The sequence below is a fragment of the Piliocolobus tephrosceles genome, chromosome 8, assembly GCF_002776525.5.
Source record: "Piliocolobus tephrosceles isolate RC106 chromosome 8, ASM277652v3, whole genome shotgun sequence".
Lineage (NCBI taxonomy): Eukaryota > Metazoa > Chordata > Mammalia > Primates > Cercopithecidae > Piliocolobus > Piliocolobus tephrosceles.
Window position 1 is genome coordinate 39,084,247 of NC_045441.1, and position 24,970 is coordinate 39,109,216.

General features: G+C 45.3%; 1 protein-coding gene across 2 annotated transcripts in view; it reads right to left on the reverse strand.

Moving 5' to 3' along the window:
• The window catches only part of GRB10 (growth factor receptor bound protein 10), a 196,864-nt gene that overhangs the window by 157,941 nt on the left and 13,953 nt on the right, over positions 1–24,970 (reverse strand). For both annotated transcript variants that reach the window (XM_023232057.1, XM_023232056.1), the window contains exon 2: positions 2,756–2,925. The gene's annotated coding sequence lies outside the window, so the exon portion shown is untranslated. The remainder of the gene's footprint in view (positions 1–2,755; positions 2,926–24,970) is intronic.

Below are 24,970 nucleotides of genomic sequence, written 5' to 3' on the forward strand. Positions count from 1 at the left end.
GCCCTCACTACAGGGTCTGTGATTCCCACCTCAGGCCCCATCACATCCAGGCCTGGGTGCCTTCATCTAGACACTCTGCAAACTGAAGTCTACTCTGACAATAACTAGTTCTTCTCAGACTCTATTATTTTGTTTTGTAGCATCTTTCTGGAACCCCAGGGGATTGGGCTTCAACTGTTAGGTCAAGCAAAACGTGAGTTCTTAACAGGATATCTTTCTACCAGAAATACATTCCTTGCAGGCAGGAGCTGGGGCCATCTTGTGACCATGTTGCCACAGCACTTGGACAGTGCCAGGTACCAAATGGGTGCGCACGTTCACTCATTCACTTGATGGACACGAGGGAGCCCACCTGAGAGTCCCAAGTCAAGGAAAGGTTTCATGGCTTAGGTGGAAACTACTTCCCAGAGCACTCCCTGGAAGGCCATGCCTCATTCAATACCTGCTGACCCCTCGAGGGACTCAAACTTGTCAAATGGGGCCACAGATGGCCACAGACTCAGTGTCTCCCTCCTGGAGGATGGAGGAGGCACCCCACCGAGTGGAGCCACCACACAGGTGGACCTGCTCCATAAGCTGCCAGTGATCATCAGATTTCAAGCCAAAAACACAAAGACTAAGTGGGAAACGAAGTTTTGTTTCAACGCCATGTTCATGCCTAGCAGTCCCTAATCAGGCAATTGGAATGGAGAGGCTGGGAAGGAGAGTTCCCTTTGAATGACATGGCCAGTAAGAAAAGGCAGGAAGCGCAAGGCTGTCAGGTGATCCAGGAAGTGGGTGCTGGGGCTGCTGAGAGATGGCTTTTTGCCATTTTCAGATATGTCTCTTCATCACTGTAAAGCCTTGCCAGAAAGAAAACTTGTATCAAATCTCAAGGAATCTGAGCATCACTCAGAACAAATCTATGTCACCAATGAAGGATCTTGGGCAATGCACAAAGGGGCAGGAGGGTGCGAGGAGGGCAACCACCTGCCTGTGAGCATGGCATTCCCTGACGCAGCATCGCAGGGCCGCCTTCCTGCAGCTCACATACCTGCCTGATGGTTCAGGCACTGCACATCATCTGCAATGAGCAAGAGGCAAGACGAGGGCCCCAGCTGCCCTAGAGCCCTGCCCTGGGTCTCAGGCATGGAAGGGTCTGTAGAGCTACCACCGGTCACAAAGAGGTGGCTTTTTCTCTGATCCATTCTGAGATAGGGAGGTCTGCTACCTTCACTTACCTACGCTGTGAGGAGGAGGGCAGAGGACCTGTTTTACAAAAGACAGTCCATCCCAACAGCACAGCCCACTTACCCGGCAAGGCAGTGGATGTTGGGGAGGTCACAGTTCACGCATGACCAGGGCGGGAGCTGCAGGAGGCTCCAGCTCCCCCTCCTCACTGGCACCAGGACCCACTCTATGCAGGGGCACAGACTCTCAGATAAAAAGCAACGGCAGTGTGAGCTATCTGGCGAGAAGAAGGAAAGTGTCCACATGAGCACCTTTTGAATTTAGAAGGGGATGTGTAAAATGTCATTCAGCATCTAACACAAAGCTAACACAAGGCAGACATTTGGGAAAAGACAGCCCAGAAACTTCCTACCAAGGGTGTGGATATGAGGGAAGGTGACCGGCAGGACCCAGGTCCCCCAGCCTCCCTTCAGGCCTTTGACCTGGGCTGAACTGTGTTCCCAAACATTCCTGTGTTAAGCCCTAACCCCCAGCACTTCAGAATGTGACTGTATTTGGAGACACAGTCTTTACAGAGGTCACTAAGTTAAAACCAGGTCACAAAGGTGGGCCCTAATCCAATACAACTGGTGTCCTTACAGGACACAGACAGGTCCAGAGGGAAGAGCAGGTGAGGACGCCACGAGAAGACAGCCATCTGCAAGCCCAGGAGAGAGGCCTCAGGAGGAATCAACTCAGCTGTCACCTTGACCTCAGACTTCCAGCCTCCAGAACTGGAAGAAAACTAGCTTCTGCTGTGTAGCCAGCCAGTCTGCGGGATACTGCGGGGAAGCCCGAGCTAACAGCATCCTCCCCTCTGCAGGCAAAGGCTCCGGCAGGTCTGTGTGCTGAAGCCGTTCTGCCCTCAGCTTCCTGCCTGCATCTGCAGCTACCATCTCGGACCTGCCAATGGCACCGTAAGAATCCCATACACAGGAACAACCAGGACAAAGAGAAGGTCCATTCCCAGAAAGGGCCACCTGAGGCTGACATGCCGAGGGAAGGCAAGGGCGCCAACACTGCCCCGGGCCTCTGTTGGTTACAGGGTCCCCAGTCTCAGTGCTGACTGAGGCAGGGGCACGCTAACACACACATCAGCAACAAGGCACGGGTCAAGACCCTCCCGCACTGTGTTCTAGCCCACCTTCAGAACAACAGCTACCAACTCCTGAGGCTCACGAGGGGCGCCCAGAGTGACCCGGGAGGCCGGCAGCGTTACCCCCACCGCATGGAAGGGCAGAGGGAGACCAGTGAGGCCCAGGGGCATGCCCGCAAGGAGAGTCTGCACAGCCTGGCTCTGCTGCAGCCCAGGCCCTCCCATCCCTACCCGACTCAGCCCGGTGTTCCCAGGCAGAGCCGAGTCAAGGAGGAGAGGGAGAGAGAGGGCAGAGATGGGAGACTCCCTTTGGGAACCCTGGAATAAAGGTTCTAGTATCAGGCCTCCACCTACAGTGACACGCATTCACTGACCACCTTAATCAATACTGAAGAGGCGACTCTCCTGCAAAGAAAGGTGCTAGTGACTAGTGTCACGTACAGGGCTTACCTGTCAGGAGTTGGCTCCGTAGCACTGTCTGCTGGGGCAGCCACCCTGGCTTCACTGAAAGGACCCAGGTGAAGCGCTGGCTGCCGGTCACTGGGCTGCTGGTCACTGAGCCACCAGTCACTGGGCCTGCAGCTGCTGCTTCCTGCTCAGCATCGTGGTCAGCGCCAAAGCTGGAAAGTCAAAGGGGCCATCACTGAACTTCCATAGAATTTATACAAATGAACTTATATTCTGAGCCCAGGAATAAAACTTTTAAAACAGACATGAAAGAATATTTTTTTCCAAGAAGATCATTTAAAACAGTGTTCTGAAAAACAAAACAAGGACGTGACTCCATAAGATGTAGGTTTCCAGTTGCCACGTGATGCCCAGAGACAGAGGACAGAGGGAAGATGCCCTGGGCTCTCCGCTCACTGCCCACACATCTCTATGTCTCCAAAGCACGCTGCCTCCAAGGCAGGAGGGGTACAAAGCACACAGACCTCTGCCCTCTAGCAAGGCAAAGTTCCCTAGAATTCACTTCGGGCCCAGGTCAGGGTCCTCCCAGGCTTCAACCCTTCAGTCTACCCAGCAGGGACCTGCCTCCATGTCAGACCCGGTCCCAGCCCACAGTGCCTGCTACTGTTCTCAGCAGAGACCCTGCTGGGCACTCTGCATGGCGCACATGTGTTCCACGAGAGGGGTGCAGAGCAGGCAGACCTGGGGTTCCAATTCTGGCTCTGATCTTTGATTCATCATTCAAGTCCTATGAACTGAGAGCTCAAGGCACGGAGCTCTCAGTTCACAGGTGTGTTCCAGGTGTGGAGAAGAGGGTGGAGACCAATTCAAACCCCTGCAGGAGGAGACTTTGTAGTGACCTGGGCAACTCACTGGTCTTCCCAGGCTCTGGTCCCACTGCAGAGCATGGGGATGAAACCCACCTCACTGAGGATTTTAATACCCTGCATTGGAATGCCACTGGATTTCAACACGTTTAAATGAAACACACAGAGAATGACTTAGCAGTGTGACTGGTATGCAGCAAGGGTGCCATCCAGGAGCCTCCTATCGCTGTTGTGCTGGAGGAGGTCCCCTGCCTACAACGTGGGTGCTCTCAACGTATCCCTCCATGAAGGAGTCAGAAGCTATATTTTCCTAATTGTTAAATAACGATGAAAATGAAACCTGCTCCTGCCTCTTACCTAACATCAAGAAGTCCTGGGCCCAGAAATAAGAAGACTAGTGCGCAACTATAGTCATCAAATGGCTGTTTTTTAAAGCAGGTCCTGTAGAACATGCTTGCTAAGAATCCAGGTTCCAGACAGTCTTGGTTCATCTCCAGATGCCACCCCTTAGCGGCTGATGTCTGGGCAAATTATTGAGTCATTGGGGCTCAGTGTTCCCAGCTATAAAATCAGTATGAAAATAGTATCTCTCTCACGGAGCTTTTATTAGGATTAAATGAGCTAATGCATGTAAAGGCTTAGGACAGGGTCCAACGTATAGCAAATGTTAAACAAATGTATAGTCATCATTAACTACAACACGCCAAATAATCCTCCCATTTTCAGGTGTGAAACACACCAGCCACCTGCCAGCTATGAAGCTTGGCAATGTTTACAGGGGATGCTGGTCTTTTTAGGACCAAAAGGGGAGATATGTGATACACGATTATGAGACTGATCAAAGTTGAACATCACCTGCCTATGCAAAAGCATTTTATTAAGGGTATCTGCTTTAACCCTTTTAAAGAATTTGGAAGTTTGGAAAGTATCAAGATGACTGTGTCGACTAGAATATTTCTAAGTTCTAGTAATTTAATGACTACAACATAAGAAAAAAGCGTGCATGGTCAAACAGGTATAAGGGTCTGTAACATGGCAATGGGAACACTGGGAAATGGACTTAGGGTCACTGTCACAACAGCATATGAATCGCCCCTAATTCTCATACCCTGATGTGTGTCCCATCTCTAGAGCCTAATCTTTTCCTCAGTTCTGATTCAAATGCCCAGGACCACTTCCTAATGCATCTTCAGGCATGTGGCTTCAAATGTAAGACATGTGCTTGAAAGGTTTGCTTTTTCTCATGGACACGATAAATTAAATACATCATTGAGGTAAAGTGAAATATACTTGTCTTATCAAACCCATCACCACTTCATCCATTTTTGTCCACTTTCTAGGAAGTTGATGTTAGTCTTTACAGTTGACAAAATAAAGACAACATGATCTCTGAACCTGATAAACTGAAGAGTTAGTAAGATACAATACCTCCTCAATAACCTCAGTGCTCGCCCATCAACACACAGGGGAAAGCCTGCTGCAAACACAACCTCTCGGCTCTGTTTACAGTGGCCTCACCTGGCACCGACACCCAGACCACCAACACCCGAGAGCAGACCAGCACGCTTCACACGCTGACCCGGACCACTGGACAGAAGTTACAGAGTCTAAAGGGCTCACTCAGCTATTTCCCTATCAGTCAGGAGAGATTTCTTAAGCAGTTTCCCGTTAGATATGACTTAAACTTGAGATCTTAAAGAATATATTAACCTGGGGAAAAACAAATAATGTCTTAACTTACTTTCAAAATATCCCAGAAACAAAGGGCCTTTTGATTTCTGTTTAGTATCTTTGATATCTTCCAAAAATTCCTGAGCTAATATAAAGTTTTCCTTCTGTCTAGCTTTCTCACACTAAATATTTAGAGTAATAACAGTGACTATTTAGACACTCAACAAATCCTAACTTTCATGACGAGGGTGTTCAGCCTGTTCAGCCACAGAGCTCCGGAGTGAAGTCTAGGCCTTCTCAGAAGGGGACAGAATACTTTTAGTTAAAAAAAAAAAAAAAATTAAGCTCCATATTGTACTGATATCAGAGACTTAAAGACGACTGTGTTTTCCCAGAGTAAGAGGGTGCTTATGAAGACAAATTGAGAAATATGCAAACATAATGGAATTAAAAGGAACATTTCTAAAAAGTAATTATAAAATGTCAGAATGCTATTGCCAGGACCTGTGGACAGCTTAAAGCTGAAACAACAATTAACTATGAAATACAGGCCGGGCACAGTGGCTCAGGCCTGTAATCCCGACAATTTGGGAAGCCAAGGCTAGAGGACTCCTTGAGCTCAGGAGTTCGAGACCAGTTATGGCAATATAGTGTGACACTGTTTCTACAAATAAAAACCTTTTTTAAAAAATTAGCTGGGTGTGGTGGTGAGTGCCTGTAGTCCCAGCTACTCAGGAGGCTGAGGTGAGAGGATCGCTTGAGCCCAGGAAGTAAAAGCTGTAATGAGCTGATATCACACCAATGCACTCCAGCCTGGGTGAGAGAGTGAGACTCTGCCTCAAAAAAATAAAAGCCAAACTTCACACCACTTTTATCAGGTGTATGTTCTGGCATCTTCATTCGGTAATGCAAATCCAGCAGCCACAGCTCCTTTCCTGGTAAAGATGATAGAACGGGAGGCCCACAGAAGCGGGCAGCAGATGGAAGCAAAAACAGAAACCATCCCACCTCATTGCCAACATCATCCCTCGGCACCTATGGAGGACCGGTTCCAGGACCCCAGAAACACCAAAATCCATCAGAGGATGCTCCAGTCCCTGTTACAAAATGGCGTAGTATTTGGATATGACCTACACACTTCCATTCACTTTAAAACATTTCCAGATTAATTACAACACCTGACACTACGTAAATGCTATGTAAATAGCTTTTATGCTGTATTGTTTTGATTTGAATTATTTGTTTTACTGTTGTATTTGATTGTTTGGGGGGGTGAATATTTTTATCCATGGTTAGTTGAATCCAGGGATGTGGAACCCACAGATGCACAAGCTGTGGAATAGGAGAGCGGCTGTACTTTCAAATCACCAAACATACAGAAAAGCTCAGCAGCAACTCAGCTGCCAGAGACCCATTCATCTGGCCCAATCCTAGGAAGGCCCTTCTTCCCTCACTAACCTGTCCACCAGCAGACACCAGGAGAGGGCCATAGAGACAGTGAATGGCCAGCGGGCAGAGCACAGACACCCCAGGAGCAGCTTCTGAACTGCCACCATCAGTGAAACCAACAAAACTTAGCCAAATGTGTAAACAGGCCCAGATTCCACCTGGGTCTCAATTTCAGGTTCTAGCTGGACCAACAGGCCCAATAATCCTTAGTGCGGGGCCTCCAGGAGCCACTAGCCGAGCAAGCACAAAGATGGGTTAGCCAGAGAGTGTGCTTCACCCTACGGCCATGCAGGCCAGAAGCACAGGGAGGCCAGAGGCTGCCTACCTGAAAGAGGCAGCACACTGCTCCAAAACTAGCCAAAGGCCAGCAGAGTGGAGAGAGGCAGCGGAGGACACATGCACAGAACAGCGACTGAGCAGAAAACCTACAGAAAAGACCACACTCACAATAGCTTACATACATAGGTATGCATATTTTAGGCAAGCCCTAAGAATAATCTTATACAAACCATAAAATATTACAGCACTTACTTAGAAGATATAAAAATACCTAAATGAATGGAAATACACTAAGTTCTCAAATGGAAAGATTAAACATCACAAGGATTAATTCTCTTAAAAGTAATATAAATATCCAAAACAACTTTATAAATGAAATGCAGTATGTATCTATCTAAATTCAGGCAGTTTTTTCTTAGAACCAGTGGAATACTCCTAAAACTAACAAAATAAGTGGTATGATGGTCAATCACAGAGCATTAAGGGAGAATTACTTATCATTTAGCAAAATGCACCCTAAAGCAAAAGTAGTTAAAACAGTGTGTACTTGGCACAAAAATACATGCCACTGCTTATCCAGAAGAGTCAAATCTGCAAACACAAACATGAGTATTTTTATCATGGCACCACGTGCTACACAAGCTACACTACTGAAACAAGAGTGGGCACGTGTCTTCACTCCATAACCGCGCATACAAGATCCCTGGGACTAGAATCCCACGGCTCGCAGCCATTCCTGACTCTCCAGATGATGCCACCCAAGATGGTGGTGACAGCTATGATAACTGTACTCAGGACAATAGCAGCCACCCTTGATTGACAACCTATTACCTGTCAGAATCTTATCAAATGCTTTACAATCTCTCACGGGAGGGTTTTTTGAAGATCAAATTGAAGGCAGTAAAGGCCTGTGAGACACAAAACATAACATGCAAAGATTGGCGGTTTTTAATTAAGAACAACTAGATGTCAATCCTTTGAGGCAGTAGTGTTATCCCATTTTACAGATGCAGAAACCAAGGCTAGGAGATGGTAATTATACGCCAAGGCCACACAGTTATCAATGGCAGAGCCAAGATGCAAGTCAACAGCTACCTGGATGTATGAATCTCTGCCACATAGTTTGTGATTTTAATAAAATATAATTTGTATGATAAGGAAAAAATAGAAAACCTTTGCAATAATTGTAAAGTTTCTCTTCATTTTGATTCTTTCAATCACTTGCTGGAACAGATTTTTCATGTCCTTTTAGGGAAAAGAAAATCTACAAGAGTGAGCCTGAAATCCAAAGCACAGAAGAAAACAGAATTTCTTTTAAAATCCCCTGCATGCCAGGAATTAAAGATTTTAGTGATGAGATATAAATAAGGAACCCCCTTAACCTGAAAAAAGGCATCTATCCAAAACTTCCAGCAGGCAAGTGGCACACATAATGAAGAAGCACAAATGACGTACCCACTAAAATTAGGGCCAGAAAGCTCATAATGGCAGTATCAGCCATAACTATTCTAGGGGTCTAGAAAATATAGTGAAGTAAGAAACAGAAACAAGGCGTAAATGTTGAATTGAAAAAGATTTTTAAAAACCATCTGACACGGTTTGGTTCTGTGTCCCCACCAAATCTCATGTCAAATTATAATACCCAGTGTTGGAGGTGCAGCCTGGTGGAAGGTGACTGGACCGTGGTGGTGGATCCTTCATGTATGGTTTAGCACCATCCTCGTGGTGCTGTTGTGATGGAGTTCTCACGAGACATGGTTGTTTAAGTGTGTGGCACCTCCCCCCCCACTTCTCTTCCTCTTCCTCCAGCCATATAAAACATGTCTGCTTCCCCGTCACCTTCCACTTTGATTGTAGGTTTCCTGAGGACTCCTCAGAAGCCGAGCAGATGCTGCCATGCTTCCTGTCCAGCCTGCAGAATCAGGAGTGAATTAAACCTCTTCTCTTTATGAATTACCCAGTCTCAAGTATTTCTTTATAGCAGTGCAAGAACAGACTAATACACTATCATTATTTACAGATAAAATGTAAGACCATGCACTGAAAAATAATTAGAACCGATCTGAATGTTTAATAAGATTGAGATCCCAGAGCAAGCTACAAACCCTCCCCAGCCCTTCTGCACAGCAGCTCCAAGACACCTAGGAAGTCTAATGGTGAAAATTATTTAATTCCCAGAAGCAACCAAAACAACACACTTAAGAATATACACGAGACCCTTTGAAGAAAATAAAAAATGTTTGAGGATCCCAAAAGAAGATCAGAAGGGTTAGAAACGCACCATCTCCTTTAAAGGGAAGCCCTCCCATTGCTGACTGCCACTCCACCTCCACATCAGTGAGTTAAAGCAAAATCATCCCAAGGAAGGCTCTGTCTTCAAGGAACTCAGCTTGCTGATTTACAGATACAGGAACAGACATGTCCATCCAAGAATACGGTAAGAGAATGCAGCCAGAGGTGAATGATGACACATAAATTAAAAATAAGATCATGGATAGCTGGCAACTTATGCTCACTAAGATCCAGCGGTCATATCCTCACCTCCCATATGTGCCTTAAACATTACAAGAACTACTAAACTACTAAGAGATAGTACAGAAGAATAATGTTATAAAATCAGAGTGAGGAAGATCTTCATAAGCAAGATTCTTAACCTAGAAGCCAGGAAGGAAAACTAACTTCTGTTCATCAAAAGATCCTATAGACAAATCAAAAGACAGGCAAAAAGCCTTGGGACAAAATATTTCCATTACCATGCAGCCAACAATCTGCATTTAATCTCTTCTTTATTGAAATAAGAGATAGGATATAAGCAGCCCAACATAAAAATGGGGAGAGGATAGAAGCAAACAATTTGCAAAACAGACATGTGAAACACGCTAAACTTCACTAGGAACCAGGGAGACATAGACAAACACATGAGCTATAATCAATAGTTGAAAGTTAAAAGGACTGGGACTACCCAGAGTTGAGGATGGCCTGAACAACAACAGGCTTCCCTAAACCAGAGATGGGATCACACTGTACAGGCATGGGGAGGCCTGCTGGAGCGGGGGCAGCAGTTTTCAGACTTTAGTCTTAGGCACAGGCATCCTCCTTGGAATAGCTTATCCTACAGAAAGACTCACATGCATGCACACGTGTACATACACACATACACACACAGAATGATTACTACACACTTTAATACAGAAAAACTGGAAGCAACCTAAATGTGCCTGCCCAAATCCCTCCTCTCCCCCAGTTCATGGCACCCACCAAACTGCACAAGGCGGAAACAAGAGTTCTCCATTCCTAACTTTCTCTTCTGCCTTCCGTCCATGCAATCCGCTAGCCCAGCTCATCGGCTGCAGAAGCATCTGAGAGCCATCCACTCCCTTCCATCTCTGCTGCCAACTCCAGGCCTTTGCCCCTCAGCTGAACTGGGACTCAGCTGCCCTGTCTCTAAGCATCCTCACTGCTTCCCATTCAACCAGCCCTAGCTCTGGGGCGCCCTTGAGATGACACCATTGCCCTCTGTACTTCAAATGCACCCAGCTTTTCAGCGACAGCTGCCAGGCCTGACCCGTGTGGCTCCTGCCTCCTCTCCAGGCTGCCCAGACACCGCTGTCCCATGCTGGAGTCACCTCGCTCACCAGCCTGGCCTCCTCCAGGTTCTCAGACTCTATCCTCCCTCATGGCCTCTGCATGCTCTCTGCCTTGTATTTGGAATTTTTTCAAACACCCACGGCCCGGGTTGCCTTTCACCTTCCCCTGCTGGTAGCCTCCGCAGAGCATCAAGGCTCCCCATCCACCCTGTCCTGCCCTGTCCACTCTGAGGTATCAGGCCGCGTGGCCCACTCCAGACCCTCTCCACACAGGTCTATAGCTCAGCCCTTGGCTGCCTCTTCTTCTGCAGAACACATCAGGCTTGCTAGCGCTGTTCTTCTTCCTGCCAACTTTTTTTGTGTCCCTTTCCCCAAGAAGAGGTAGCTCTGAGGCCGAGGACCCTATCTGTCCTGATTACTGCTGTATCCCATCTCTGAGCACAGGGCCAAGTGGCTCAAATCTTTGCTGAACTCATGGAAAAAATGCCTGGACAGGAGCCGACTTAAATATAGTAGAGCACAGTACTCCTCCAGCATGGGAAGCAGCCTGGAAGGCATGCAAAAGCTGTAAAGGAGCCACGGGGACATGCGCTCTGGTCTGTGGGAGGCGGCTGTGAAAGTGGCTGAGAACCCAGCCTCCACCAGCTGGGGTGGGGGCAGCCTGCACAAGCGCTCAGCCACTCTCTGCCTCAATTTCCTCAACTGTAAACTGAGAACAAAACAGTACCAACCTCATGCAAGGATGAAATGATGCAATTCCCATGGAGTGCTTCACACAGCACTGACAGAAGGCAAGTATTTAATAAAGAAGGCAAAGAGCTAAGCACCAGGAATAGGCAACACTGCCATAAAAAGGGGAAAGCAGCATATCTGTGAGTGTCTGCACCCAGGAATTCCAAACAGAGAAAATGAGAGAAACTATTTGCAAAATACTCATCTGACAAGAGATTAATAACCAGAATGTATAACGAGTTCAAACAATTCCACAGCAAAAAAAACAAGTAATCCGATTTTTAAAATGGGCAAACCGTGAACAGACATCTCTAAAAGAAGACATACAAATAGCCAACAGCTGTTTCCAAACAATGCACAACCCTAATATTTATCAGGGAAATACAAATCAAAATCACAAGAAGATATCATCTTACCCCAGTTAAAATGACTATTATCAAAAAGAGAATAATGGATCCTGGGGAGAATGTACCAAAGGGGTCCCCTTGTATTCTGTTGGTGGGAATGTAAATTAGTGCAGCCCCTACGGAGAACAATATGGAGGTTCCACAGAAAACTAGAAATAGAACTATTATATGATTCAGCAATTCCACTGCTGGGTATATACCCAAAAGAAAGGATCTGTATCAAAAAGACATCTGCACTCCCATGTTTACTGCAGCATTATTCACAATAGCCAAGATATGGAATCAATCTAAGTGTCCAACAACAACCAACTCATTAAAAAAAGGCGGTACATGTACACAGTGGAGTGCTATTCAACCATAAAAAAGGAGTGAAATTCTATCATTTGCAACACATGGAAGACATTATGTTAAGTGAAATAAGCCAGGCATAGAAAGACATATGACACGTTCTCACTCATGTGCAAGCTATAAAGCAGATCTCATGAAGACAGAGAGTATATTGGTGGTTACCAGAGACTGGGAAGAGTAGGGGGTATGGAGGATTAAAAAAAGTTGATTAATGGGTACAAATACATCGTCACCTTATTGATTTATGTAATACTAGGCCTTATTCTGCTCATTCTTGAAATAAGTACACTTAATTAAATAAATCAATAAAGTGACTACAGTCTACAATATTGTACACTTCAAAATAGCAAGAAGAGAAGAATTTGAATGTTTCTAAAGTTAAGACAAATATTTAAAGTGGTGGGTATATCAAATACACTGATTTGACCTTTAGAATTACATGAATGCATTAAATTACCTCATGTATCTTGAAACTATGTTTATCTATTATGCATCAATAAAAAAATAATTAGTTAATTCCACACAACAAAAGAGCCAAAAGAACCCTAAACACCGACCTCGAAGGAGGGCCATGAGAAGTGAAGCGGGAATTTCACTCTCTACAGACTTCTGGGTTTGACTATTTAAAATAAAGATCACAAATTACTCATGCAACTTTAAAACTTTAAAATGTATCTAAGAAAGAATGTTTTCATCCAGTTTCAGGCCAAGGGTCCTATATGCTTCTCCTCACACAAAAACCTATACTCAGGGTCCCTTGTGATCTCCCTCTGTCCTTGTGGAGGGCTCCCCCTCCCTTTCTAGGAATTCCAGAGAAATCACTGCTCTATACCTAAACACAATGAGGCTATTAAGTGCTTGAGGCCAAGTCACATGAATATTAACTGCACAGGCCTTTTTATTCTATACAGGCAGCTTCTGGAAATACTGAAGGACTTTGCCCTTCTATTTTCTTTTCTTTTTCTTCCGTTCTTTTCCTTTTCTTCTTCCCTTAAAGCAGTTTTTTAAAAAGTTAAAGGAGTTTAAAAAAAAAAAAAAAAGGAGTTAAAGAAAAAAAGATACACCTCAAAAGTAAAGAGGAAAGACATTCTTGCTTGTGGAGGAAACATAATGTAATCGTAATTGTTAAAACTATGTGAGGAGTAATAGTTTGGAGTGAAGAGGCGTGCACAGTTGATTAAGATCTCTCCTCTCCTCAATGAAGAAAGCTGTAGGGAAACAGTCAATGTGCTTTGGATGCTTTATCACCACCCCCAAACAGCCAGTTATCAACATTAGCCCATCACCAGCACACACCCCAGAGCCCAGGAGGGCCTGGCAATCTATTCTAAAGATGATGACATCTTTTCATTCTCTACATCATTAGTACATTCAGTAAGTAACTACTGTGTGTTCTACGTTTTCAGGGCAACATCTATATAAACATGTATAAGGAAAACCAATCCTCAACTCAGAAAATCAAGAATTTAGCAAAGACAATAGAAACATAGGGTTCCTACGAACAGGAAAGGTTGGTAAACAATGATTAATGGCTCTGAAATGCATCACTATCAAACAGTAGGCAGGTCGCACAAGATTGAAAACTGACACAGGGTATGGACATATTAAAAATGACTTTATCTAGCAGTGGAATCTAACTTTTCCGCAGTATTGTTTTTTAATGAGTGAGCATGATCTCCTGTATTTAGTTCTCTTGGTCTCCCGCACAGACTGGTGCAACATCCTCCCAGGTACCCACTGCCTGGCCACCGGGAAGTCCAAAGCAGGAGTACCAGAATGCCCACCCAGATGCCCAAGGCAGGAGTACCAGACGGCCGGCCCCTCTGGCTCCTGATCCTCCAGTTCCAAAAGGACACCTGGATCCAGAAGGTATAGGGCAGGCAGGTGCAGGGAAGCATGGGACACCTTAAGAGTAGGCTTACCAACTGCAGGGAGAGTTGTGTTGCTTCCTGCCTCCAAATGCAGACGACTTCCTTTCTGGTGTGGCCTCTTGTTATCTGCCTGCCACAAGACCATGCTCTCTGGCCACACAGTCACACGGACTCCAGGGATGCTCCACAGGAAGCACAATGCTCTGGTCTGGCCAGAGCTGGCCCACTTTGAGGCCCACATCCACCCATCACACTCTTGAGTCACAATGTGGCAGCCCCCATGCCATACCCTCCATACGTACGAGAGTCCCTGCGGCTCCCAGCCAGCTGCGGGTACAACTCAGCTCCCAACCCATCCTTGGGGACCCAGAGACGGTTCTTACATCGCCCTATCCAGGTATCTTTCTTAAATCAGACCCAGCAGTGAGCCACTAGGCCCACCATGTTGGGGACCCTGTGCCCTACACTGGGCTACTCACATCTCGTTCACAGACATGACCCATCCACCACTTTGCTCCTATGTCACGATCCAGAAGCCCAAGCTGTGCCTCTTAATGACCTGTTCTGTCTTCCTGGAACTGGGGAGACCAGTTGAGGAAGCAGCAGAAACCCATGATGCTCTCCAAAGCCGGTTCCTTTTCTGTGCAGAGGGCCTCAGGAGATCATCTGCCTCCTACACTGGATTTCTGAGTAAGAGCTCAGCATTCTGCTTCCCAAAAATACCTACCCAGCAGCCCTATGGTGCTGCCCAGCTGGGTCCACTCAAACCTCTCCCAGCACCCCCAGCTCCATCCCATCATTGACACCTCTCAGGCCTGCAGCCACCTACACACAGCCTCAGCTCCCATGACCTAGGGACAAACTGTGCAATGACAAAGGCAAACCCTGAATGGTGCTTTAGCTAAAGAAAGTAAACAACCTGTAATTTGGCAAATAATTTAGAAAAATCAATGCCGGAAGCTCAAATACCAGATTCTGCACTAATTCTCTTTTTACCTGGCTCTTGCAATTTGAGTAGAAAAGTTTAAGACTCCATTGCTACCTCCTTCAATTCCCAAATTAAGACTTCAGTTGCCCTAATAAGGCCTTCATAAACCCCTGGGTTCATTGCGGTCAGCTGGGAGGTCTGTTTTCACTTCCTTTATAATTGCCTCTTTCTATGTTTCCCCTTAGTCCTGAAATACATTATTTCTGCATTAATTCACTCAATACACACTTAACATGTGACCACTATGTTCTCAATCTTAGCATTGTCAGTTACAGAGCCACCTCCAACATGCTCCCTAATCTGGTTTCCACAGGTCTGTGAATTCAAGACACCAAAAGTACAACCAAACCTCACCCATTGGTCAAGATCGTAGAATGATGATCTCAACAGAAGCAGCTTGTGGCAAGCATGACCGACCACTGCTTTTAGCAGTTCTGCAAAAGCTGCATGCAAGGATTCTGGAGAAGCTTGTTCACAGGTGTCTGAAAGGGGGCCCTCAGCTGTTGATGAGGCCCATAGGGATCCGCCCTCCACAGTTGGTAACTTTAGTTCTAGCTATTCTCAAATCATTGGCCAAAGAACAGCTCCTCCTTTTCTATTTCAGGAAGTTGGCTTCTTGGGCCAGAGGCAAAGCCAAAGGGAGAAAAGTAGAGCCCCATTCACTGGGCTGATGAGCAGAAAGCTACCCAGGACCACAGGCAGGACTGGTATGCAAGCAAATCACTCTGATGCCCACCTCCGAACTCAGGGGAATCCATCTTAAAGCATCCAATACTCCCCATGGGAATGGAGTCCCCATGATGAGGCTACATTCTAATCAAAGCTAATTCAAACTTCCTTCACTCCACCCTCAAAATCCACTCTTAGCATTGCATTACACGAGTTATCCTCCTCTCCGCAATTTGAGCCATTAAAAGAGTCACAACAATCGAATTTCAAAGTGTCTCCTGTAAACATTACTAAGTTTCCTCTAAATCTTTTTAGAATTCCGTTGTCCTCCACTGTTGTGATGCTAAGTAGTCAGGAATCTGACCAGAGCTATGGAGCCACACAGGAGGTCGGGCTTCCCAGGAGGAAAGTGAGTCCTGGGACCCAAGAAAGAACCTGTCCTTCATATTTGCCAAAACCACCTGCTTCAGCTACTGAAGTAGCTTCTCTTGGGAAATATAGATCAGGTCTGCCTCACTTCCCCCATCCTTCCTGACAGAGGAAAACGGGTCCACTTTCATGACTGTCTCACCTTCCCTCCAAGGCTGCCCTTCTACAAAGTCAGCTCATGGCCAGTTCTGTGCACCCTGCACCCCATGGTCAGGGGTCTCTGAGCACCACACTAAGGACCTTTATGCTTCAGGAGGTGGTGGGACTCACAAGGCCTCTGACAGCATGCAACACAGCCGCATCTTGTGCGTACTCAAAGACTGTCAGCCTGCAACAGCAGTGGGGAGGAAGAGGATGGAGACCCCTGCTTTCCTTTGCAACACCCTTCTCTCCTCAGCTCCTTTACATATCAGCTAAAAGAGCCACCTCTTCTTATTCTCCGGTCGCTGTCAATTAACACTCCTTTGTTCCAAGGCACTCTCGGGTGGCTCATCGAATGACGCTGGTATCACAGTTTCTTTTACAAACCTTTAGTCTGCCCCCCAGTAAAGGTGACCTGAGGATAGAAAGTGTTGTATATACCTGGGCAGCCAACACAGGACAGGGAACATCACACTGGCTCAACAAACACTAGGGGAAGAGACAGAGAGACAGTTGCCTGTGCTTGTGCATCACAGCTCCTACACTCAAGCTGTGCCAAGCTTCCCGAAAGTCCCTCAAATGCTGCTGCCCTGCCTGGTCCCAGGCTCTCCAGACTCGGGTGACTGTAGTTAATCACTTCATCTAGTTCCATCAAGGTGGTATGCAGCATCTAGCATTACCACTTCCAGGCTGCATCCACATTTTAACACACAAAAAAGGATAAAATTATTCTAGAAGACTGAAGAACTAAGTTCCCTCCTTTGGCACATAATAATTACGGACCAAGTATCCTCAAGATCTCTCTGAGGCCTAAGCTGCTGAGTTTCTGATTCAAACAACAGACACAAGAGAACAACCAGAGGAACTGGTGGTTCCCAAGCACCTCTCTATCTGAATTCAGCGAGGGGGTGTTGCAGCCCCTGGCCTCTAAGGTCTCTGCCTAAATCCCCACACCTGTGCTTCCACCTGTGGTACCCTCTCACATGGTACCCAGATATGAGTGATCTCACCCCTATGGCAAGACCTCCAGGAGCAGTGAAGCCAAAATTATCTTCAAGATAGTAAGATATGATGTGTCCTTGTCCCTTGCATTCCCTCACGAATGCACAGCGAAGTTTTCTAGAGGCCACATGACATGTGACTGATTGCAGATGGCGGGGGGATGGGAGGGAGATACAACTACCTTCTCTTAAAGCAGACATTGAAGGGATTTAGAAAGTACAAAACAATGCCACTCTTCTCATTTTTTTTGTTGTTTTTGAAAATACAGCTTTTTTCCATAAAAGATGCTATGTTTACATATAATGGGATAATATTCTTTTTACATGGAGAAATATTTTTTAAATGCCTGTCAATTCCTAAAACAATAAATTTCAATATATACAGCCACATAACCACAGCCCTTTGGGGCCTTCAGTAACTTTTAACAGTGTCAAGGTACTCTAGGACCCAGCCCTGGGGGTGCTCCCTTGGAATCTCAGCCCTGCCCAGCACCCAGGACTTCAATGTGCTCTGTGGGACAGTCTGACAGAAGCCGAACCTCCACCCCTAGACATGGAACTGCTGCCCAATGAAACTCTGCAAAGAATCTTAGCTTTTATGGACTAAGAACCCATGGAGACTTCTTCATTCAGAAAGATTTTCTTAAAAACAATATTGAGTTTGAGACCTGGCCACACAAATGAACATCATTGGCCAGAAACCATGTGCAACTCAGCCTGCTCCACACAATCAGCAGGGCATTCCATTCCAGTCCACTCCACTACAGTCCACTCCTCCAGGTCCAGTTTGAAGTAGGGGGTCCCAGAGGGTCACTGCCTTTGAAAAGTGGCTCAACTGTTCTCCCCAAAGGCTTGTCCTGCTTGTTGACTCTGGCAAGATGCATAGCTCCAGGTCATTTAGAATGTTCCTCCCTTGCCTCCTGCATAAGCTACACAAATGGTGAGAGTCAGAAAGAAAATGTCATATGTCCAGTATTTCCAGTTCTCAAGCAAAGTACAGCCAGCAGGACGGACTGCCCCCCTGGGGTTGCCAACACTCACATGTGGCCAGAGCTTCACCATCTGCCCTCTCCCTGTGTTAAAACAGGGGCCAAAACTAAACAGCACACAACGGTGCCCAGGATTTGTGCTACTCTCAACTGATACTGCTCTTGGCTATCTGTGCCCTTTTGTTTAAACTGGTAGAAGAGACCAGAACCCTCAGCCCAGTAGGAATGAACCCCAGGCCTCCCCACAGCTTCAGGTCAACGTCTTCCTCTCTCTGCCTACTGTGGGATTACCACTCTCAGGATTCAGCACGACACTTAACAAGAGGAAAGAGGATCTATTTCTGACCTGGCAACGTGAGACTTACTCTTTTAAATGGGGCATGGGCCTTCATCATATCTATTGTTTCAACTCATGAGTCAGGATATTACAAAGATAGAAAGTTCTTACCTGTAGGAAGCCAAAATCCACCCTGAGAAGTCATTACAAAGCCAACCTAACTTGAATGGCACATGTCCCCTAAACCTGGTACTGAAGTACGAGAGGCGAAGTGAAATTGGGATGGGGATGTGGATCTATTCAGGTGACCTCCTTCAAGACCACCCTATGGTCTCAATCATTTTGGGACAAAAAGGGAGTAAAGTTGTGAGAACCTTGGTATAAGAACCCCCTTGCCTCTGAAAGACCACTCAAAACCTAAGGCCTTTGCTGCAACCCTCAAGACTACAAAATGGCCACTAGGTCTGGAAAGAAAGGTGAACTGACACCACACTGTAACATAGAACCAAATCATGTTACCTGTATCTCCCAACTTCCCAGTCAACTCGTTCTGGGCTTCCAGACTGCATTCTGGATCGAAGAGTCCCAGGACAGTCAAAGAATACAGAATCTTTCCTGAAACACTCCACCAAGGCAAGGGAATTAAATATCTGTTAATGTCTGTTATAAATTCCACAGCAAACATCATACTCAATGGTAAAATAGTGAAAGCTTTTACCCTAAGAGTGGAAACAAGACAGAATTCTTGCTTTTGCCACTTCTACTTAACACAGTATTGGAAGCTCTAGCCAGAGCAATTAAGTAAGAAAAAGAAATGAAAGCCATCCAAACTGGAAAGGAAGAAATAAAATTATCTCTGTTAAACTCTTAGAAGAAAACATACGCAAAAATCTTTATGCTGACATTGGATTTGACAATGACTACTCAGATATGACACCAATAGCACAGGCAACAAAAGAATAAATGAACTTCATCAAAAATTAAAAACTTTTGCACATCATAGGATACTATGAAGACAGTGAAAAGACAGCCTGCAGAAAGGGACAAAACAGTTGCATATCATATAACTGATAGAGTATTAATATCTAGAATATACAAATTCCTACAAGTCAACAACAAAAAGCAAATCAAAATCACAATGAGTTATAATCTGATGCCTTGTATTAGTCCATATTTTCATGCTGCTGATAAAGACGTACCAGAGAACTGGGCAATTTACAAAAGAAAGAAGTTTAATGAACTCGCAGTTCCACGTGGCTTAGGAGGCCTCAGAATCCTGACAGAAGGTGAAAGGCATGTCTCACATGGTGGCAGACAAGAGAAGAGAACTTGTGCAAAGAAACTCCCTTTTATAAAACCATCAGATCTCATGAGACTTATTCACTATCACTAGAATAGCATGGGAAAGACCCAACTCCATGATTCAATTACCTCCCACCAGGTCCCTCCTGCAGTATGTGGGAATTATGGGAGCTACAATTCGAGATGAGATTTGGGACACAGCCAAACCATATCACACCTATTAGGACAGCTATAAGGAAAGGAAGGGGAAGGGGAGGGGGAAGGGGAAGGGGGGAAGGAAAGGAAAGGAAAAATGCCAAGTATTGGCAAGAATGTGGAGAAACTGAAACCCTTGTGCATTATTATTGGGAATGTAAAATGGTGCAGCTGCTCTAGAAAACAATTTGGCACTTCCTCAAAAAGCAAAGCATAGAATTACCGTAAAATGAAGCAACTATAATCTAGACCTATATACAAAAACATGGAAAGCAAGCACTCAAAGATACTTATACACCAATGTTTATAGAAGCATTATTCACAATACCCAAAAGGTAGAAATATAAATGTCCATCAACAGTTGAATAAACAAAAAGTAGTATATACATACAAGGAAATTTATTTATTTAGTTTTAGTTTTAACTTTTTTGAGACGAATTCTCACTCAGTTGCCCAGGCTGGAGTGCAGTGGCGTGATCTCGGCTCACTGCAAGCTCCGCCTCCCAGGTTCACGCCATTCTCCTGCCTCAACCTCCTGAGTAGCTGGGACTACACATACAAGGGAATATTATTCAGCCATAAAAAGGAATGAAGTACTAATGCATATTACAACATAGATTAACCATGAAAACATTATGCTAAGTGAAAGAAGACACTAACAAAAACCACAGACGATTCCATTCACATGAAATGTCCCAGACAGGGAAATCTATGTAGACAGAAAGTAGAATTCCTTAGAGTTGGGAAAGCAGGGGGAGCAATGGGATGGCAGGGAGTGGGGGTATGATAGCTAAAGGGTGCAAGGTCTCTTTTTGTTCTAAAATTGACTACGGTGGTAGTTGCACATACCTGTGAATTTATTAATTGAACACTGTATATACAATGTATGTGTGTGTTTATTCATTTCTGTAGTTATAACAAAATACTTGAGACTAGATAACTTATAAAGAACAAACGCTATTTCTCACAGTTCTAGAAGCTGGGATGTTCAAGATCAAGGTGCCAGCATTCGGTCTCTAGTGAGGGCCTTCTTGCTATGCCCTCAACATGGCAGAAGGCAGAAGGGCAAAAAGGGATCCTAGCTAGTTCTCTCCAGCCCTTTGATGGGAGCAAGAATCCATTCATGAGACTGGAGCCCTCATGACCTTATCACTTCCCAAAAGCCACACCTCTTAATACAGTTGCATTGGGGAGGTGATAAGGCCATAATGAGACACAAACATTCAAACCATGGCATTCCACCCCAGGTCCCCCAAATTTATGACCTTCTCACATACAAAATACATTCATTCCATCCCAATAGCCCCAATGTCTTATCTCATGCCAGCATCAATTCAGAAGTTTGAAGTCTAAAATTTCATCTAAATATCATCTAAATCAGACGTGTGAGATTGTTTCAACCTGAGGCAAAGTACTTCATTCAGACTTCAGCAGTGGCTCACTCCTGTAATCTCAGGACTGTGGGAGGTTGAGGCGGCCAGATCTCTTGACCCCAGGAGTTCGAGAACAGCCTGGGCAACATGGCAAAACCCCATCTCTAATACAAAAAAAGAAAAAACAAACTAGCTGGGCATGATGGCATACACCTGTAGTCCCAGCTACTCAGCAGGCTGAAGTGGGAAGATAGCTTGAGCCCAGGAGGCAGAGGTTGCCACTGTACTCCAGCCTGAATGACAGAGCAAGATCCTGACACCAAAAAAAAAAAAAAAAAAAAAACCTGTGGGACAGACAAAGAACAGACATTCCCATTACAAAATGGAGAAATAGGAAAGAAAAGAGTAACATTTCCCAACCAAATCCAAAACCAAACAGGACAAACATCAAATCAATCTTAAGGCTGGAGAATAAATCTTTGGTTCCATGTCCTGCCTTCCAGACACAATGGGGCAGAAGTTGGGTTCCCAAGGCCCTGGGCAGCCCTGCCGCCAACTGCTAGGCACAGCCCTCACAGCAGCTCTCACAGGTTGCAGTCAGGTACCTGCAGCTCTCCTAGGCTGTGTAGAGTTACACACTGGTAACTCTACAGTTACAGGCTCTCAGCAGCAGCCCCACCCCCACAGCTCCATTAGGCATTGTCCTTGTGGGAGCTCGCTGGTGTGCCCTCAACCTCAAGACTCTGCTGGGCATTGCCCTAGTGGGGGCTCTTTTTGGCACTCCTGCCCCTATGGCTTCAATAGGCATTATCCAAGCAAGGAGTCTGCAGCAGTCCTACCCTGCAGCAATTCTCTGTCTGAGCCCAAGACTTTCTGAGGCATCCTTTCAAATCTAGGTGAAGGTAGCCATGCATCCACAGGTCTTGCACTCGCATATCTGCAGATTTAGCACCATGTGGATGCCACCTAGGCTTATGGCCTGTGCCTTCCAGAGCAATGGGACTAGCTGCACTTGAGCCGCCTTGATCCACAGCTGGGATATCCAAGGAGGGCTGCACTGTAATGCAGAGAGTAGAGAAGTGATGCTGGGCAGTGAATGCTGAGGTCCTACAGGCGCCCAAGGCCTCTCCTTTGACATAGTTCTGTTCCCCTGGGCCTTGGTACTCTGGGCCTCTGATGGGAGGGGCAGCACTGATAATCTCTGAAATGCCTTCAGGATCATTCTTCCATTATCTTGATGAATAGCATCTGGCTTCCTTCTAGCCATACTAATCTCCTTATCAAAAGGTCACTTGGCCACACCCTTAGTGTTTTCTCCCAAACATGTTTTTACAACCTGAGCAAGCTAAAAATTTTCCAAATCCTTACATTCTGCTTCCTTTTTTTTTTCTCTTTTTTTTTTTTTTTTTTGGAAACGTTCTCATTCTGTCACCCAGGCTGGAGTGCAGCAGCAGAATAATGGCTCACTGTAGCCTTGACCTCCCAGGCTTAAGCAATCCTCCTGCCTCAGTCCCCTTGAGTAGCTAGGGCTAAGTGCACACCACCACACTCGGCTAATTTTTTTGGTTTTTAGTAGAGATAAGGTCTCATTATATTGCCCAGGCTGGTCTTGAACTCCTGAGCTTAAGCAATCCTCTCACCCTGGCCTCCCCAAGTGCTGGGATTACAGGCATGAGCCATAGTGCCCAGCCTCTACTTCCCTTTGGATTATAAATTCCATTTTCAATTCATTTCTCTCACATTTTACTGTAAGCAATTAAGAGAAATCATGCAGCATACTGAACACTTGTTCAGGGATTTCTTCCACCAAATACCCTATTACTCTTAAATTCTGCCTTCCCCAAAGCCCTAGAGTATAGGTACAATTCAGCCAAGTTCTTTGTCCCTTTGTAGCAAGGACTGTCTGTCCTCCAGTTTCCAATAAGATATTCATTTCCATATACGGCTGCATCAGAATGGGCTTTACTGTCTATAATTCTACCAGCATTCTGATCATAACCACTTAGAAATTTCTAAGAAGACATAGGTTATCTCTATGACTCTCCTCTTCTAGGCCCTCACTAGAATCATTCTTAACGCTCTGTTCACAGAAATCTAGGCTTTTTCTAGCAAACACTTCCAAACTGTTCCATCCTCTATCCATTACCCAATTCCACTTTTCTTTTAAGTATTTGCTATAACAACACCCCACTCTCAGTACCAATTTCTTTCTGTCTGTGCTGCTATAACAAAATCCACAGGTTAGGTAATTTATAAATAATAGAAATTTATTTCTTATGGTTCTGGAGGAGAGGAAGTCCAAGATCAAGGCACTGGGGTTTAGTGTCTGGTGAGGGCCTCTCTCTGCTTCCAAGATAGTGCCTTGTTGCCACACCCTCCAGAAGGGAACAAATGCTGTATCTTCATACGGTGGAAGAGAAGAGAGCAAACCCATTCCCTCTCAGGCCCTTTTAAAAGGGCCCTAATCCCATCTATGTGGATCTATCTAATCCCTTACGACTTAAACACCTCCTAAAAGCCCCACCTCTTTATACCATCACATTGGCCATTAGGTTTCAACACATGAAAATTGGGTGATACATTCAGATCACAGCAATGTGTACACACACGCACATACAATTGCACATATCTGTAAATATACTAATTATAATTGAATTATATACTTCAAATTTAAATGGGTAAATTGTATGGTATGTGAATTATACCTCAACAAAGCTTTTTTTTTTTTTTTTTTAAAGAGAGGACTCTATGAAAAAACTAGTCCATAAAGATACATGCACACATGATGTAAACAATGAGAACACATGGACACAGGGAGGAGAATAACACACACTGGGGCCTGTCAGGGACCGGAGAGGGACTGAGGGGAGGGAAAGCATCAGGACAAATAGCTAATGCTTGAGGGGCTTAAAATCTAGATAACAGGTTGATAGGTGCAGCAAACCACTACAGTACATGTAAACCTATGTAGCAAACCTGCACGTTCTACACATGTATCCCAGAACTAAAGAAAGAAAAAACTAGCCCAATGAAATAATCGGCACAAGAGGGGTTCTAGCCCCATCCCCGACCCCCCAAAATTTTGGACCACCATAGTCTAGCCATCTTCCTCTTAAACTGTCATAATACATCGTGGCACACAAAATTTTCTGAAATGTTGTGCCATAAAGAAACCAACTTTATCTAATTCAAAGTTTCCTCACTGATTTGGCAATACATTATTAGCTCCTGTAGTATCTATAATCTTCAGGAAGCATTAAGTTGCCCAACATCACCACCAGCCTAGGAAGACATGAAAGATGACAAAGGAATGAGTCCAAAGTTCAATGGAGCCCATCAATGCATTTACTGACCAACTAGGGTAGGCATAAAGACAAACATTCAAAAGTGTCTTCACTATCCAAGGAAGAATTTTGGTGGTAGAATTTTTCAAAAGGTGGCATTAAGCACAGGTGAAACACACTAGAGCCTTATACACAGAACAGACTCACAGTGCAAGACAAAAGCTGCTTTAATACCACCTACCCTGACAGGGAAATAATGGGACAACCCAATCCTCCCTCCCAAGGCAGGGTCAGGCTCACGCTGAGAGAAAATAGGTAAGGGCCTCAGTCAGAAGCCCCACTGGGACATCTTTATTGCTTCTCTCTATGGGTTGGAGGCTTTCCTGGTTGCAGGCTGTG